Raw genomic sequence first — 17,671 nt, 5'->3', positions numbered from 1 at the left:
GTGTGTGTTTTTAGTTTCCCTGCGAATTTACTTCTTTTGCTCCAGCATACAATGGGATCCATTTACACCTGGGTGGACTAATGAGTGATAAGCCAGTAAGCAGGGAGTGACACAGACCTGGCAAACGCCGGCCGACTACTGCCCCACACAGCCATGGTTCTCAATTTAGCTGGTTGCCCCTTACAATGGTGAGCAGTACATCCCTGTGCCTATCATACACACACACACACACACACACACACACACACACATATATATATATATATATATATATATATATATATATATATATATAATATGGATTTTATCTTTATTTATATATATTCATCACGTTCCATATTTTCGTGATTCAGTTATACATACATATATATATATATATATATATATATATATATATATATATATATATATATATATATATATATATATATATATATATATATATTGACTCATGAATGTACATATATCTTTTCCATTATGGAAACGAAGCGTGAATGTTGAATTCAAATGGAAGTAGGTTGAGTGTTTGGGTGACCTGTTTTTCTAGCATATGTGACTTTATGACCCATTGTCCTAGAACTGTTAGTGGTGGACATTTATTTATGTGCTTGCGTGCTATGTCATTGTTAGCTTTCTTTCAACCAAAAGGCGTTCACGTTGCTTTAGAATGTATATATATATATATATATATATATATATATATATATATATATATATATATATATATATATATATATATATATATATATATATATATATATATATATATATATATATATATATATATATATATATATATATACACATATATATATATATAGAATACGGTTTATGAACCGTGCTGATGAAATTCTACTGGCATATGGATACAGCCAGGATTTTTTCATATGAACATGAAAATATTATTTCCGAGTGACGTGGCCGGGAAATCTGTGATCCACAGAAGAATGAGACACTATCAAATGCTGATTAAGTATTACGAATCGGAAATATATATATAGGTCTACTGGTCATATTTTTAGCAAATTCGTATGTAATTGTAATAGCCACAACATCCTCCTAACTTCTCGATTTCTTCACTCTTTACTGGATACGTTTTACACTACAAAGCCTAAGATCCAAATGAAGAAAAATTCACTCCCGTGGCAGGATTCGAACCCGGAACCGGAATGTCAGCACGGATTACCCATTTGAAATTTTAAAAATAGTTGAAAAAAAACCAGTAGCATGGTAAGTAGCTAGTGTTCCTGTTATTTTATTAGAAATTATGACTTTTCTATCACTTCGTTCATGACTGCCACTGATATGCTATTTACTGAAATGCGTAATTTTTGCTCAGTTTGAAGGAATAATGTAATGAACTGAGGATCATTTTGTTGAGTTTCGAAGGTGCGATAATTTTCATTCCATTTTAATTTTGCTTTTCTCTTTGGTTCCTTTAAATTTATAACTTAATGTTTTTATTTTTTTTATTTTTATCTTCTGCAATCTATTGGTTTTGAGTATTGCTGTAAATACTTTCCATTTTTTCTCTTAAATTCTTGTAGCAAAAAGTAGCTTTCGATCCTTTCATCACTGTCTTTGGTGTTCCTTTCGGTCAGTTCATGTTACGCGGTGTTCAGAACACTACTGACATGACTGCACAGATTGGACATGTTTTAGTGTTGAATATTGAGATTATTGCTGCAAGTGAAAGTTGAAATTAATGCAGTACTAAAGATTATGTAAACCCTGGCAAGTTACTCAGCTTCCATGTTATGGTTGATTCTGTGAAGGATGTAAATTCAGCTGAATCTATATTGGTCTATGTGGCCAAATCCAGGTGTTCAGATACACTTTATGATTTTTGCCTCGCAGTGAGAGTGAGCTAAAGATACTGAAGTAATTGTCAAATATTGTTCTAGGCAGCTGGCATAACGTTGTGGAGATATTTGCAAGGGAAGAAACTCCTCCTGAAGGTTTGATTGGATTTATTAAAATTGCAGCCCTCTTGTATGGCCATAATTTGTTGTAATTCATCAAAGTTCGAAGTTGGCCTTAAGCAGATTAGATCATGGGAAGACAGCTTTGCACCAGTTAAGTAGATATTAAAGATAGGAACTTTGAAGACCCCTCCACTACCCCACCTCTATCCACCCTCACCCAGTAACCCGAAAAGAGACAGTAATTACATTAAAGCCAGGCGGTTTAATATTTGCTACCCGGAAGCATAACACTGACGACATATTCTTTTCAAGTAAAGATTTACGAAATACCACAGAGGGCAGATCAGAAGGACAGGGTACTAGAGCATGATGAATAAATAACAGATATGGCAGCTCCAAAGTTCATATTACTGATGGCAAAATAACCCTTCAATACAAATAAACATACTGTTGAAAAGTGATACAGACGTTTGTACAACAAATATTCTGTAAAAAAAGGAAAAACTTGACATCTAAATATTGCGAAGGTATATCCGAAAGAGATATATGATTGAACTAAGAACGTATTAGCCTACCTTTTAAAGATACAACCTAAATTATCTGAAAGAACAAAATATTTATGTGGAAGATACATTTGCATTTTAAAACCACAAATACACAGCATTTTAATGAATAAAACGATTCAATGGAAACTTAAAACTATGCAAAGAGAAGATAAGAGTTTAACAACAAAAATATATACCAAAATCGACAGGAAGAACATGCAATACAAATAAAAGAGGCAAACATAAGCCAGTTTCAACCTTGCCCACTCGTCTCCATTTTACCAAAACAAAAATTACGTTTTAAACCAAGGCCGCCTTCACATAAATGCACCACACACATTGCTCTCTCTCTCTCTCTCTCTCTCTCTCTCTCTCTCTCTCTCTCTCTCTCTCTCCACCAATGGTGGCAAACCGTATGGATGCAAAAATGCACAAACAAACAATGGCCAGCTGTTGAATATTTACCTCATTTTAGTTTTTGTAAAAAGAAAACCGTTGTGACGGCTTTGTCTGTCCGTCCGCACTTTTTCTGTCCGCCCTCAGATCTTAAAAACTACTGAGGCTAGAGGGCTGCAAATTGTATGTTGATCATCCACACCCCAATCATCAAACATCCAAATTGCAGCCCTCTAGCCTCAGTAGTTTTTGTTTTATTTAAGGTTAAAGTTAGCCATAATCGTGCATCTGGCAACGATACAGGACAGGCCACCACCAGGCCGTGGTTAGAGATTCATGGGCCGCATCTCATACAGCATTATACAGAGACCACCGAAAGATAGATCTATTTTCGGTGGCCTTGATTATACGCTATACAGAAAACTCGATTGCGCTGAAGAAACTTCGGCGGATTTTATACTTGTTTTCTTTCTCGCCCGCATGCGCTACAACGTCTGTCACCAAAACAGCGACCATATTTCAATTTCTACCACTTCTCAAACACGCCGCCCTTTTCTCTTGAAACTTTAACTATAGGTGTGACAGAGCATGTCTTCAGTATTCCTAGGAGAAACCTTACCACGCTAGGTCATATATCTACTTGTGTGACTTACGTTTCGAATATTTCCCTATTCAATATTCAGCGCCACAATACCCAAACAGGAAAAAAAGACAATGAACGATAATGAACTTTCATCATGTTTCATACTGAAATAAAACTTTCATTAAAACAATCTCAATACATTTTTGCATACTTAAATAAGAATAAAACAAATTAAAAACTGATGAACTATGAAACATGAAAGTTTTATTGCTTCCTAGTTTTGCTTAGAAATGTACATTTAATATTCATGCGCACTTAATGCATTCAAAATATGGTTTACTGTGAACTCTATTTTAGTCTTACACATAATGCATGTTTTTAATACATAAATTTTTGGGGTGCAGCTCTGGAGATGATACTATACATTCCTGGAAAAAAAACATGATACAAATTAACTTGTAACCTAATATGCAAATCTCTCCAAAAAGATTTTAAAGGTCACCACTAAGCAGCAGAAAGACAAAGGAGATGAGGTCAAATCATGCCTTGTTTTTTTTTATACAAGCACTATGTTCCTCAACTTATGAAATTATTATATCAATATATTAACTTTTCCCATGTTCTTGCCTAAATCCAGTGTTGTTACGCTGTCAGTTTAAACCATGTCATTCATCTATTCATAGAGTAAATAATGTTATGCCTAAATATTTCTTACTATAACACTTATCACCATGTCTCTTATACAAATGAATACTTATTTCTTTCATCAAGTTTGGAACCTTTCATTTATGCTGAAAGGCCTGACCACCCTGATCGAACAGTCTAATACACTTGTAATTCAGTTAATTAATGCTACATTTCCATTCTTCAACCTTCAGCCACTACCTCATACATTTTAAACTGCATATGAACCCCTCGAAAGTTTGTAGCTTTATAGCATACCTTATTCAATTTGTCTTTGTTTACTTTCTGCAACCTCTCATACACCTAACATGAGCGTGTCAAACAACTTCCTTTATCTCACTAATTCAGTTAATTTCCATTCTGTAACCTTCAGTCCTCAACAGTCACTAACTCATACATTAAAAACTATACCTTAACCCCTCGATATTTTGCAGCTTCATATCGTACCTTATTCACTTTGCCTTTGTTTATTTTCTGCAACCTCTCATACACCTTAACATGTCTCTTATACAAACAACTTCCTTTATCTTCACTAAACCTCTCGGTTCATCATCCTATTAGGGACTATTCATTATGCTTATAAATTTTCAGCACACCCATTGGACTATGCAACACCATCCTTGAATTTAGTAAATTCATCATAGATCCTTTCCACTTAGAGACCTTAGACCACATTTCAACCAGATTCTCCTCATATGCTATTCTCATCCCTTCATAATTGAGCCCACAACTAACTATCTGCTATTTTCCTTATCACTTCAGAAGAACCAGGCTGTGACCAAGTGTCTTCTAGATATTCTCCTTCTCACCATTACATCTATCAGATTTTCTTCACCATTTTCTCTTTATAAATTTTAGTTAAAGAATTCTTAATTTGATTCACTAAGTATCATTCGGAATATTTTATCATTAGATTCTCAGATCATAATCATGAGGTAAATCTAAATCTAACTAAGTTTCTTTATATAGTCTACTTTTGCAATCAAATTACTCAGCACAATCACACTTCACCTTCCAAACCAGGCAGGCACAAATACACTTTATCCCAGAAAATTTTTCCACTACAACTCTCTTCAAACTTGGACAAAACAAACTCACTAACACATTTCTCCTGCCACACTCAATTGTAACAGCGCAATTCTTCCACAAACATTTGTATTATTTCACCCATTCTCACTCATATTCTTCCCGAGACGACCAGCACTAGTCCTTCCCGAGTCCTTTATCTCTCTACTTAAGACACACACACACACACACAGTACTTTATGTCCTGAATAACCTGCCCTTTCACTGTCGTTTCATTCACTGCTATAACATTGAGATTTTTCCTTAAAAACACAGAATCTATCTTACGTTCCTTCTGTTCCACACAGAAGACTGAATTTTACTTTTACTCCGCTTTAAACATTGTGAAAAAAGTAACCCAAGTGCAGGGTATGGGTCTACTCACACCATGAAATCGACTATTTTGTGATTACCATACCAAGCTGGGTAGAGAGTAACTATTGTTATATTTTTCTGATAAAGGTATATATATATATATATATATATATATATATATATATATATATATATATATGTATACATATATATTATACTGTATTCATTTATATATATATATATATATATATATATATATATATATATATATATATATATATATATATATATATATATAGGCATTGAATAATCCATACTACCAGTGGGAAGAATAAGGTCTAGGTAACGGGTAAGGTTAGTTGAGAATTTAACCTTGGCGATAAATTTTAAACTGTGCAGATAATTCATATTTGTCATGTGTCTGTTGGGTGGAGGGACCTTTTGCAGTGGAAAGACCCTATAGGAATGGGAAGTTATCAGCCATGGTGGAGGTTTTCAGCCTTGATCATGTTTCCAGAATGACTCAGTGCATATATTCTTGAGTGGACAAGATTTTATTTCTGTTTTGAAGTTATATTCATGTCATAAGTATAGATAATTCTCTCTCTCTCTCTCTCTCTCTCTCTCTCTCTCTCTCTCTCTCTCTCTCCTCTCTCATTCTAAAATATATATATATATATATATATATATATATATATATATATATATATATATATATATATATATATATATATATATATAATATCTTGCTTGTCATGTTTCATACTATATATTCTTGAGTGGACAAGATTTTCTACCATAAGTTATATTCATGTCATAAGTATACTCTCTCTCTCTCTCTCTCTCTCTCTCTCTCTCTCTCTCTCTCTCTATCATTCTAAAATTATATATATATATATATATATATATATATATATATATACCACTCTTGTATCATGTTTCAACTTTTATATATGCATATATTCTTGATGGACAAGATTTTCTATAGCTTTCTGTTTTGACTATATTCATGTCATAAGTATAGATAATTCTCTCTCTCTCTCTCTCTCTCTCTCTCTCTCTCTCTCTCTCTCTCTCTCTCATTCTAAAATATATATATATATATATATATATATATATATATATATATATATATATATATATATATATATATATATATATATATAATCAGAAAGCTCTTGCTTGATCATGTTTCAACTTTTATGACTCGGTGCATATATTCTTGAGTGGACAAGATTTTCTACCGTAGCTTTCTGTTTTGAAGTTATATTCATGTCATAAGTATAGATAATTCTCTCTCTCTCTCTCTCTCTCTCTCTCTCTCTCCTCTCTCTCTCTCTCTCTCTCTCTCATAAAAATATATATATATATATATATATATATATATATATATATATATATATATATATATATATATATATATATATATATAATCAAAAACTCTTGTCCATCATCAAGAATATATTCTTGCAAGATTTTCTACCGGTGTTTTGAAGTTATATTCATAACAAAAGTTAGATAATTCTCTCTCTCTCTCTCTCTCTCTCTCTCTCTCTCTCTCTCTCTCTCCTCTCTCTCTCTCTCATTCTAAAATTATATATATATATATATATATATATATATATATATATATATATATATATATATATATATATAAATCAAAGCTCTTGCAATGTTTCAAGACTCAGCATCTTTCCACATGTCATAAGTAAATAATTCTCTCTCTCTCTCTCTCTCTCTCTCTCTCTCTCTCTCTCTCTCATTTTCTAAAATTATATATATATATATATATATATATATATATATATATATATATATATATATATATATATATATATATAAATCACTTGCATCATGGACTGGCATATATTCTTGCATTATCTGCCATTCCTATAAGGATAATTCTCTCTCTCTCTCTCTCTCTCTCTCTCTCTCTCTCTCTCTCTCTCTCTCTCTCTCTCTCTCTCTCTCTCATTCTAAAATTATATATATATATATATATATATATATATATATATATATATATATATATATATATATATATATATAAATCAAAGTACAAACGTTTTAATATCCAATTCTACAAATAATATATTTTCATATATGTTACCGTCCACCGTCCGTGGATCAGACCAGCGACACGAGAATCAACTATCATGAGTCCTGATTGGTTCTCGTCCGTCGCCGGTCTTATGAATTATCTGCATCTCGTGAGTTTAAAAATATATTATTTCCTTAGTTTGGAATTCCCAACTATTGTTATGAATCATGATGTGATAAATAGTCATATATATATATATAATAGATTATTATAACTTCAAAACAGAAAGCACTTGTCCACTCAAGAATATATATGCACCGAGTCATAAAGTATTGATCACAAGAGCTTGATTATATATGTAACAACTTATATATATATATATATATATATATATATATATATATATATATATATATATATATATATATATATAATTTTAGAATGAGAGAGAGAGAGAGAGAGAGAGAGAGAGAGAGAGAGAGAGAGAGAGAGAGAGAGAATTATCAAACAGAAAGCCACAGTAAAATCTTGTCCATCAAGAATATATGCACTGAGTCATGTTGAAACATGATCAAGCTCAAACTATAATGACATGAATATAACAAAACAGAAAGTTAACTTGTCCACTTATTTCATTTAAACATGATGCACAAGAGTTTTGATTATATATATATATATATATATATATATATATATATATATATATATATATATATATATATATATATATATAATTTTAGAATGAGATTTCTAAGAGAGAGAGAGAGAGAGAGAGAGAGAGAGAGAGAGAGAGAATTATCTATACTTTATGACCTTAAAACAGAAAGCTGGTGGAAAATCTTGGTCACTATATATGCACCGAGTCATAAAGTTGAAACATGATCACAAGAGCTTTCGATTATATATATATATATATATATATATATATATATATATATATATATATATATATATATATATATATATATATTTTATAATTTAGAAGAGAGAGAGAGAGAGAGAGAGAAAGAGAGAGAGATATATGAGAGAGAATATCTATACTTATGTGAATTTGAAAGCTTACTTATCCACTCAGAATATATGCAAGAGTCATAAAAGTTGAAACATGATCAAGCAAGAGCTTTCTGATATATATATATATATATATATATATATATATATATATATATATATATATATATATATATATATATATATATATTTATATAATTTTTAGAATGAGAGAGAGAGAGAGAGAGAGAGAGAGAGAGAGAGAGAGAGAATTATCTATACACTGAATATAACTTCAAACAGAAAAGCTATCTTTCCATCAAGAATATATGACTCAAAAAGTTGAAACTGATCAAGCAAGAGCTTTTCTGATTATATATTCTTACTTACTTGACATGAATATAACTTCAAAACAGAAAGCACTCAGAAAATCTTTGTCCAATTTATGGAGTCATAAAAGTACCAGTAGGGGTTGCCACTCAAGAATATATGCACCGAGTCATAAAAGTTGAAACATGATCAAGCAAGAGCATCTAGCGACCGAAAACCTCCACCATGGCTGGATAACGCATTCCCATTCCTATAGGGTCTTTCCACTACAAAAAGGTCCCTCCACCCAACAGACACATGACAAATATGAATTATCTGCATCTCTTGTAGTTTAAAATTTATCGCCAAGGTTAAATTCTCAACTAACCTTACCCGTGACCTAGACCTTATTCTTCCCACTGGTATTGTTCATGGATTATTCAGGCCTAATGTGAAGTCCCTACTGTGTACAGCTCAAACATAATGGACAAGGTTAACTTCTTATTTCATTTATAGTGATTTGTTTCACTTATTGAGATTTCTAATAAAGAACTTGACCTTAACCTTGACCTCACTCTACACATCGGTTTTGTTACTGGGGTATGCATGCCACTGATGAAGTCTTTTTCGTATAGATCAAAAGCTAAGGCAAATATTAAATTCTTATTTAACCTTTGGCCCTCCTGAAAGGTCAAAAGTTACATTCTTGTGTCCAAAGCGCAATGAGATCTTGCCAGCAAAGAGGTCCATTTTTGGTAAAGCTGGTAAAATTTTCGTAAACATTCGCCTTTTCTGCACATGCCTGTTACTAAATTGGCACAAAAAGTAAAAATTCACCATGAATGTTATCACCTCATAATCCGCCAGATAAAACTGAGGGCTTTCTCGACAATTCGTATCTTCAAGAAGTAATCAGATACTCAGGATTTACTGTGTCTTCATTTGAATTACAAGAGACACAGGCGAGTGAAAGTTTGCTAGACGAAAATTTGCATTTCTCCTTAGCACTGACTGCACGCATGTGTGTGTGCGTGCGTGCCTGCGCGCTTCGTACCCACATGATTAAACATATCAGCTAATCAAGCCCACAATGAGTGGCAGGATCCGAAGATATTCAGGTTGAGTTGAAACATTAACTGTATCAATCTGACATTCTGCCTGCTGGCGAATGTGCTACTTGCTGTTTACAGCTACATCGATCAAACCAGTTTCACGTTAATTTGAAACCTGTGTAAAAATGGAGGTAATTGCTGATGACTTGACCCCTGAGCAGAGGTCCAGGTAAACAAAACAATTCTTGGAGAGCAATGATTCTTGCCGGGGGAAGCAGTCGATTACAGGCTTAGTAGTGATAACCCAAAATGTTAAGAATCGAGAAGTTAAGCAGTCACTGAGTTTATTACAAATATGCACACACACACAAACATACTGTATATGTGTGTGTGTGCTTGTGTGTAATGGCAAATTATGGAGGACCCCAAGCCTCTTAACTTTTCCTAAGACTATTCATCATATCATGAATCAAATTTTAGACAAAAAGTAAATAACATCTTCCTGAAGATCAAGACAAGGAGGATTAAATCGAGAATTGTTCATTTAGCTAAAGGACGGAAACAATCGAGAAATTTAAATAATACTAAGCGCATGAGAAAAGAAAAAGACAGAAGTCAAATACGTTCCTCTATAAGCAACAGACATTCAAGGCAGAAGAGGCAGATGCAATGAAGCTTCACACTGCAAATAATGGTGAGTAGCCGGCAGAGATTGACTCACCTTGAAGGTCCTGTGAAATATCAACAATAGCTTCCTTTCCGGTGGCCGACTAAGAATCGGTGACGGATGAGTTTGAAAGATACATAACTGCTCAGCTGGAGCTCTTGAAATGATTTCGTTAGGTAAATAGGTCCAGTAGACTTTAATACAGCTCAAATCTCTACTAAACTTGTTTGCAAAAAACAAGACAATGAATAAAATTCCTTTCCAACTGAAGATCAAAGAAATCTTTATACCATGCAAGATGACAGTTGAAGAGTCCAGAGCTGTACCTGGAATTATTGGTGCTGTCTGGCGGTACTGAAAGACTACGTGACGACTCTGTACCGTAACTGGTAAAAACAACTTCATGTGACATCATCAAGGTGATACTTTTACACTAGAAATATTTGATCCTTTTATACCAGCCTTTTGTCAAAATCAACAACAGATAGAATGAATAATGAAACAATAATCACTATTTAATTCATAAACTGTAATTTACATACAGTTTAAAGTCATAATCACATTTGCGTTCCCGAATTGCACAAATTTTCAAATTATGCAGTGCTGGAAAGTGACTCTGAGAGGGGGCGGGGCGGGGGCGCGGCTATGAATAGCACGCAGGTGATCTGTGTCAAAAAGAATATAAATGATCGGGTTGAGAAAGTAAGTGGTGTAAACAAGAAAAACTCCGTCAGAAAGAACAGACCTACATGAAACACTACAACAAATGGTGAATTTAGATGGGGTCAGTGATAAAGTTAATGGATATTCTACATAAAAGTAAAGCCATAAATAACCGCACGTAGACTGCAAAATGAAAATATGACCAGAAGCCATTAGCAATAAAGAACAGGTTTTAAGTGACTTTTCATCAAGGCCATAACAATTTCTTCCGATTCTTCAGTTCTATTTGACGAAAATAAAATTGAGCATTGATTTTATACTGTGCGTTCAAGCTACTATAAATTTGTTCTAGAAAGATCGCTTCTTTAAAGTTGCAAAATGATCTGGAAAACGTCGTTAATTCCGAGTTACAATAGGGAAGCACACCTCCTATCAGGGGGCCCTAACGCCCGTCAGGTCCTTGCTTCAAACACATATCCTCTAGAGCAGTGGTTCTCAACCAGGGGATGAATTCCCACTCCCGCCCCCACTAGGGGGGAATTTCAGTGTTTCATGGGGGGAACTGTGACCACAGAATGGCAGGCTCAAACTGGCATTAGGACCACACAAAACGCAGTGGGCATCGGTCCGCACTAGTGAGAGGTCACGCCGGGCTTTCTCTCCTCTAGCTTGTGTGTTTGTGTTAGTGTTTTGTTGTATATTATTTGGAATGCACCCTTTGAGGCAGACAATTTTGGAAAGGCGGGGAATGACATTCTGACATATGATGAAAGGGTGCATGGCCTAAAAAAAGGTTGAGAACCACTGCTCTAGAGAACATTAATCTTCGAACCAATTGATTCGGCGTGTTTCATTTCTTCTACTCCCGAGCTTTGAAATTCTCTTGTTACTTGCGTTTTCCCTTACTTATATACAAACACTTTTCAAGAGGCGGTCTACCACTTCATTCCTATATTTCCATTGGGTCTGAATTAAAAATCATAATTTCTCCAATTTCACTGTTTTCCACCTTCATTAATAAGAAAATTCATGAAAAATATGTTTAAGAAACAAAAAGTTCCATAACTTCCGTTCGTCTCTGAAACATTAACGTCTTTCTCCATGAGGAATATTAGATAACGTCACATCAAATACCAACAACAAAACCGTCTCAGATCAGCGGTTAGAGAGCTGAGCTAGGTAACCAGAGGTCCTGAGTTCCATCTTTCCTGATGGCAAAATTTGTTAAGCACTGTCTAGTCACATCGGAGTAAATACGTTTGAAAAACACGATGTCCATAGACATGGGAGATGTCTGTTCGTTCATGCCCTATTTAAGTAGCCCTCCTAGTACAATCTGTTGCACGAAAGCACTAGTCATGTAATAAAAAACATGCGATTTGATCATAGACGAGCACAAAAAGTTCACGGCATGGTGTAAGAGAAAACAAATTCATGGTTAAAGTCTAACAATCCTAATGTTCGTTACTGTAGTGTCAGATAACAAAATCCTTCCTCATAGCTGATTGTATGTTTATTATGAATAACAGTAATGATATTGTGTCGTTTTTCTTTGCACTTTCGTTGTTTTACATTGATAAATAAGCATGTCTACTGACGTGTTACAAAAAACCGCAATATTCAAGACACTTCAATCTATATTTTGGAAAGATCATGCAAGCTTTTTTACTAAGCTCTCAAAAACAAATTACTGACTAACCTTTATGCACATACACCAGAATGTTATAAAAAGGGACAGTAGGCAAAAGGAGAGGAAAGCAGTGCCTCGGTATACACTTGCACAAAGCTCTAAGTCACAAGGAAACTTAAGAAAATACAGTTTGCACTCATCAATAAACTGATGCTAGATACTGCAATGAAATGATAATTCTGAAGAGATCTTCCGGTGTTTCACTACAATAGGTCACGCCATACAAAATTATTTGTATACGGAACAAAGTTATATTGTCTACTAAATTCACAAGTGAGCTTCAGTAAAATGCCAATGTCAATGTTAGTACTCATGTCAATGTTAGTACTCATGTAGGCCAGCCCTAGGAGAGTTAATATTGACTCAGTGGTCTGGTTAAACTAACGTTAAAAAAAAAAAAAGTACTCATGTAAGCAGACTGGATGATTCCATTATCAATGTTAGTGCTTATGTAAGTAGACTGGATGATTCCATAATCAATGTTAGTACTCATGTAAGTAGACTGAAGGATTCCAGTTGTGCATATCAAAAGCATACGCATACAACAAAATTCTATTTGTTGCCAGGACTTACAGGTACTTGTAATGTATGTAGAAATTTCTTCGGCATGTTGAAGAAACGTTCGTACTATAATTAGAAAGAGCGGCTAAACTGAACAAAGCCACAAGACCCCAGCTAGTTTTGAATTGGAAGTTAATTCTAAACTAGCTTAATTTTTTTTATTAAATCAAAATTATATAAAAGAGATAAGACTTTACTGAATATTTTGGTTTTTCGATCAACCATTAAGACAAATATTAAAAGGAAGAGCAACTTTGGTACAGAATTCATTTGGAATCCGTAGTATTATACAGACATTTAAAGGGGAACCTCTAAATTAAATATCTCAAGTATTTCTCGGTTCAAAGACCCGAGCACAGAGGGTTCCCAGATCGTTTAGAAAATTACCGATTTTTCATAAATACTGGGAATGTCTTGACTCCATATTCTATTTCTTTAATGTGAATTATGCAGTAATTCAAATAAAGTCTCTGAACGCTAAACGTATGAACATCTGAACGCTAAACATATGAATATGCCGTAAACAGAATACACGTTTGTTCAGCTGATGAGCCAAGCATTTATTTCCAGAGGAATGGTTTTCAGATAAAAGGTACTCTATACTAGCACTATAACCACTGATTTACTGAAGGTGAATAAGGCATTAAGGAACGCTGGATAATATAGCAATGAAGAACATTTTGACAGTTAATTACCGATGTAGAAAATTCACTATAGCACTTTAAACCCAGACTCGCCCGTTTAACACCAGTCAGTTTTGTAATCCTTAAAAGCTAGCTTCATTTCCTTGTAATTAAACCCCTCGAGTGTACCGGCCTTACACCATTAAAAAAACTAACTTCAAGTTGGTGTATGAAATCATTTTCCTCTGTAAAAAGAAAAGTAGTAACTACTTTCAAAGACATTATCTCAATAAAACATGGCAGTTTTCAGTTGAAAGGAAAATGCTTCAGTCTGAAACTATCAAGCTTTACAGCTTGAAAAAACTATATGGACTTGAAGGAAACATCTGTTACTATTTGTTTTACATGTTTGAGGGATATACTTTCCATGACCCTGGAAGATCAGCTTAAAGTACATGAAAAAATTTTAAGGTATAAAGAAATTAGTTTCTCGACTACAATTTGAACACGGCACATGAGGCTGATAATTGCTGCCTTTAGAAGAATGTGACAATCACATTAAGTTGATAATTGCTGCCTTAAATAAAATGACAATCACATTAAGCTGATAACTGCTGCCTTACAGAGAATATGACAATCACATTAAGTTGATAATTGCTGCCTTCAAGAAAATGTGACAATTACAAAAGGTTGATAATTGCTGCCTTAAAGAAAATGTGACAGTCAATAAGGTTGATAATTGCTGCCTTAAATAGAATGTGACAATCACACTAAGTTGATAATTGCTATCTTAAATAAAATTTTTATCACATTAAGTTGATAACTACTGCATTGAAGAGAATGTGACAATCACATTAAGATGATAATTGTTGCCTTAAAGAAAATGTGACAATCACATAAGGTTGATAATTGCTGCCTTAAAGAAAATGTAACAATCACATAAGGTTGAAACTTGCTGCCTTAAAGAAAATGTGACAATCACGTAAGGTTGATAACTGCTGCCTTAAAGAAAATGTGACAATCACACAAGGTTGATAGTTGCTGCCTTAAAGAGAATGTGACAAGCACAAAAGGTTGATAATTGCTGCTTTAAAGAAAAGGTCACAATCACAAGATTGATAATTGCGGCCTTAAAGAGAATGTCATAATCACATTAGGTTGACAGTTGCTGCCTTAAAGACAGCATGACAATCAAATAAGGTTGATAATTGCTGCAATAAAGGAAATGTGACAATAAGATAAGGCTGAAATTTGCTGCCTAAAAGAAAATGTGACAATCACACAAGGTTGGTAATTACTGCCTTAAATAAAATGACAATTGCATAAGGCAGATAATTGCTGCCATTAAAGAAAATGTAAAAATCACATAAGGTTGATAGATGCTCCCATAAAGAGAATGTGACAGTCACGTAAGGTTCATAATTGCTGCCTTAAAGAGAATGTGACAATCACATTATGTTGATAATTGTTGTCTTAATGAGGATATGACAATCACATAAGGTTGAAACTTGCTGCCTTAAAGAAAATGTGACACTCACATAAGGCTGATAATTGCTGCCTTAAAGAAAATGTGACAATCACATAAGGCTGAAACTTGCTGCCTTAAAGAAAATGTGACACTCACATAAGGTACTTGCTGCCTTAAAGAAAATGTGACACTCACATAAGGTTGATAATTGCTGCCTTAAAGAAAATGACAATCACACAAGGTTGGTAACTGCAGCCTTAAAGAGAATGTGACAATCACAAAAGGTTGATACTTGCTGCTTAAAGAGAATGTGACAATCACATAAGGTTGATAATTGCTGCCTTAGAGAAAATGTAACAACCACACAAGGTTGATAATTGCTGCATTAAAGAGAATGTGACAATCACATAAGGTTGATAACTGCTGCCTTAAAGAAAATGTGACGATCACAAGGTTGATTGTTGCTGCCTTAAAGAGAATGTGACAATCACACAAGATTGATAACTGCTGTCTTAAAGAGTATGTGACAATCACTTAAGGTTGATAATTGCTGCCTTAGAGAGAATGTAACAATCACATAAGGTTGGTAATTGCCGCCTTAAAGAAAATGTGACAATCACAAGGTTGATAGCTGCTGCCTTAAAGAGAATGTGATAATCCCATAAGGTTGATAACTGCAGCCTTAAAGAAAATGTGACAATCACATAAGTTTGAAACTTGCTGCCTTAAAGAGAACATGACAATCACTTAAGGTTAATAATTGCTGCTTAAAGCAAATGTGACAATCACATAAGGTTGATAATTGCTGCCTTAAAGAAAATGTGACAATCACACAAGGTTGATAGCTGCTGCCTTAAAGAGAATGTGATGATCGCAAAAGGTTGTTAGTTGCTGCCTTAAAGAAAATGTCACAATCACAAGATTGATAATTGCTGCCTTAAAGAGAATGTGACAATCACATAAGGTTGATAGTTGCTGCCTTAAAGAAAGTATGACAATCACATAAGGTGATAATTGCTGCATTAAAGAAAATGTGACAATAAAATAAGGTTGAAATTTGCTGCCTTAAAGAAAGTGTGACAATCACATAAGGATGGTAATTGCTGCCTTAAAGAAAATGTGACAATTGCATAAGGCTGATAATTGCTGCCTTAAAGAAAATGTGACACTCACTTAAGGTTGATAATTGCTGCCTTAAGAAAATGTGACACTCACTTAAGGTTGATAATTGCTGCCTTAAAGATAATGTGATAATCACATAAGGTTGATAATTGCTGCCTTAAAGAGAATGTGACAATCGCAAGGTTAATAGTTACTGCCTTAAGGAGAATGTGACAATCACAAAAGGTTGATTGCTGCTCTAAAGAGAATGTGACAATCAGCTGCACATGACAAAAATCCATTAGACTCATGAATGACAAAAAACTAACCTCAAGATGCTGAAACAAACCTGTCTTGCATGTTGGGAAAAATTGCATTAAGTATCTAAACCAGCTTGCTGGTTTCTCTTTTCTGAACTTAGCGATTCCAATCTTAATTTGTTTATAATATATTACTGCTAAAATACATTATTTCAATTTTAAATTTATTATAATTTTGTATTTACAAAAAGAAAAAAACTTGCCTCCTTTACCTCCAATCATAGTTCATGTGCTCATCCAGCTCAGAACAAGTCTATATTAAATTAAGATACTATCTTCTTATTTTTCAATATATTTTCGTAGCCTTCATAGCTCAGTGGCTAGAGCGCTGGTCTAGTAAACCAGAGGCCGGGAGTTCGATCCTCCCTGAAGGCAGGTGCATGTATGTTTATATGATATAAACAAGGCCTTTTGCAATCTTTAAGCAAACAAGCAGCTCCTCTATAGTGGGCTAGTGCCATCAGTGTGCATAATTTTGCAGCATCCCATTAGAGTTTTTAGCTTTTTACTTTACCTTCATTCCAGCTTCCATTACTCAATTTTACTGTCCAACCACTCCAACTCCCTCTTTTCACTGATATGGCTGAAAGTGTCCTTGTATTTTTCTTTCCAGCCTATATTCAATCAGTTAGATATGGAAGCGTAAAAAATACAAGCTTTTATAATAAATGTA

The 17,671-nt window shown here is 33.9% G+C and overlaps 1 non-coding gene across 1 annotated transcript; it reads left to right on the top strand.

Annotated features, from left to right (window-relative positions):
• The first annotated feature begins 17,300 nt into the window (after positions 1–17,300).
• On the top strand, positions 17,301–17,373 carry TRNAT-AGU (transfer RNA threonine (anticodon AGU)). Its single transcript has one exon. It is a non-coding gene; the product is annotated as a tRNA-Thr (tRNA).
• The last annotated feature ends 298 nt before the right edge of the window (positions 17,374–17,671 follow it).

This window comes from Macrobrachium rosenbergii, chromosome 40 (genome assembly GCF_040412425.1).
Source record: "Macrobrachium rosenbergii isolate ZJJX-2024 chromosome 40, ASM4041242v1, whole genome shotgun sequence".
Taxonomy (NCBI): domain Eukaryota; kingdom Metazoa; phylum Arthropoda; class Malacostraca; order Decapoda; family Palaemonidae; genus Macrobrachium; species Macrobrachium rosenbergii.
The sequence above is the reverse complement of the archived record's forward strand: the minus strand, read 5'-3'. Positions and strand labels throughout refer to the sequence as shown.